Source organism: Gossypium hirsutum, chromosome A01, assembly GCF_007990345.1.
Source record: "Gossypium hirsutum isolate 1008001.06 chromosome A01, Gossypium_hirsutum_v2.1, whole genome shotgun sequence".
Lineage (NCBI taxonomy): Eukaryota > Viridiplantae > Streptophyta > Magnoliopsida > Malvales > Malvaceae > Gossypium > Gossypium hirsutum.
In genome coordinates, this window is record NC_053424.1 from 99,251,832 (window position 1) to 99,254,020 (window position 2,189).

Below are 2,189 nucleotides of genomic sequence, written 5' to 3' on the forward strand. Positions count from 1 at the left end.
TAAATTGATGTTATAGATGCTAGCTATTTTCGTTGGCTTTGTCCTCATAACTTGCCACTGATAGTTATTCAGTGACATCTCCTCTATAAATTCATATGCATCTTCTGGTGTTTTATTATTGATGGTTTTGCCAGCAGCTGCATCAATCATTTGTCTTGTTAAGGGATTCACACCATTGTAGAACGTTTGAACTTGTAGCCAAAGCGGTAACCCATGGTGAGGGCACCTTTTAAGTAAGTCCTTGTGTCTCTCCCATGCATCGTAAAGTGTTTCTAAATCCATCTGAACAAAAGAAGAGATATCATTACGCAATTTAGTCGTTTTAGCTGGCAGAAAATAATTTAGTAAAAACTTCTCGGTCATTTGTTCCCAAGTAGTGATAGACCCTCGTGGTAACAAGTTCAACCACTGTTTATCTTTGTTTCTCAGTGAAAAGGGAAATAACCGAAGACGAATGGCATCATCAGAAACGCCATTTATTTTGACTGTAACGCAAAATTCAAGAAAATTTGCCAAATGCGTGCTGGGATCCTCATCCTGCAAACCATCAAACTGAACAAACTGCTGTATCATCTGAATTGTGTTAGGTTTTAGTTCGAAATTATTCGCAGCAATAGTAGGTCTAACTATACTAGACTCAGTTCCTGTTAAAGAAGGCTGAGCATAATCATACATAGTACGTGGAGCAGAATTTTGATTAGCTGCAATTGCAGGAGGCAACTGATCGCTTGGGTTTTCAGCCATCTCGTTGGTTGGGGTTTGAGTATCGTCTTCTCGCTCGTTCTCCGTGTATCGTAAACTATGCCTTATTTCTCTTTGATTTTTGCAAATTGTACGATCGATTTCTTCATCAAAGAGTAATGGTCCTGACGGGTTTCTTCTAGTCATAAACTATAATAATCTGCCAAGAGAGAGAAAAAAAAGTAAATTAATAAATAATAAAATAAAATAAAATTTCAAGAAAAATAAATGGCTAAAGTAATAAAAATTTAGTTTTCCTAATATTTCAGTTCCCAGCAATGGGGCCAAAAACTTGATCGCGTGATTCGTAACAAGTAATAAATATTTATAATGAAGATCAAACCTAGACTAACTATTCTCACGACAAAAAGGCAAGCGCACCTATCGAAAAATAGTATAGTAATGGCAAGATCGGGATATCGTACCCAAGGGAACCAAAAGTATTAGTAATAAGTATCATTTTATTATCTAGTCTAAGAATAAAAGGGTTTGTTTTAATTAACTAATTATTTAAACTAATTAACTGATTTATTTAAAGCAAAGAGAAAATTTGGAAAAAGACTTGAAGAAAAGCAATTGATAAAGACGACACCCAAGGAGGAATCCACCTAGATTTCACTTGTTATCTGACTCTGAACCGGATGATTTATTCACTTGACTTGATCCGTGAGACTCCCTAACCTATGTTATTATCCCTTTCAAGACTAATAACGTCTAACCCTTAGTTGAATTAATCGAAATTTCTTCCTTAATTAAAACCCCTAGGGAAGTAGTAAATCATTCTATGGACTCCCATATTAGGTTTCACTCTAATCCGGCAAAATCTCGTAAACCTATTTCTAAGCGTTCGATCAACTCCGCTTAATTATGCCAAATCTACTCTTAGGCAAGGCCTATTCCTCCTCTGCATAAGCACATCAAATCATGAATTAATACCTGAAATATTAACTCAAGCATTAAGAACACATAATTAAGAACAAATCAAGTATTTATCAGATAGTTCAGATAATCATAACAATATCCATCATAGGTTTTATCCCCCTTAGGTATTTAAGGGGTTTAGTTCATAATAAAATAAGAGTACATCTCAAGAGTATGAAAATAACAAAACATAAAGAAAACTCTAAAACCCCTGAAGGAATTCTGAGAGAGATCTTTAGTCTTGGAGTAGCTCCGGCTTTTGAGATGGATCGTCTGGCTTTCTTCAAGTAATTCCTGGCGTGTAGTTCTCTATTCTAGAAAAGTTCTGGAAAGAGCGGCCCCCTTCTAGGTCACACTTAGGGTGTTTATATAGGCTTTGGATTGGCTTTCTTCCTCCCTAAGTATCCTTTTTCGTGTAAAATACAACTCTTTGAAAAAGGGACACGCCTGTATGCCACGTCCGTATGACGTGATTACCAGACCGTGTTTGATCTGTTGAATTGTACACGGCTATGTGGGCTCAATGG

At 36.2% G+C, this 2,189-nt stretch overlaps 1 non-coding gene across 1 annotated transcript; it reads left to right on the forward strand.

Moving 5' to 3' along the window:
- Nucleotides 1–208: 208 nt before the first annotated feature.
- On the forward strand, nt 209–315 carry LOC121207935 (small nucleolar RNA R71). The gene has a single exon (XR_005903026.1). It is a non-coding gene; the product is annotated as a small nucleolar RNA R71 (small nucleolar RNA).
- Nucleotides 316–2,189: the final 1,874 nt, after the last annotated feature.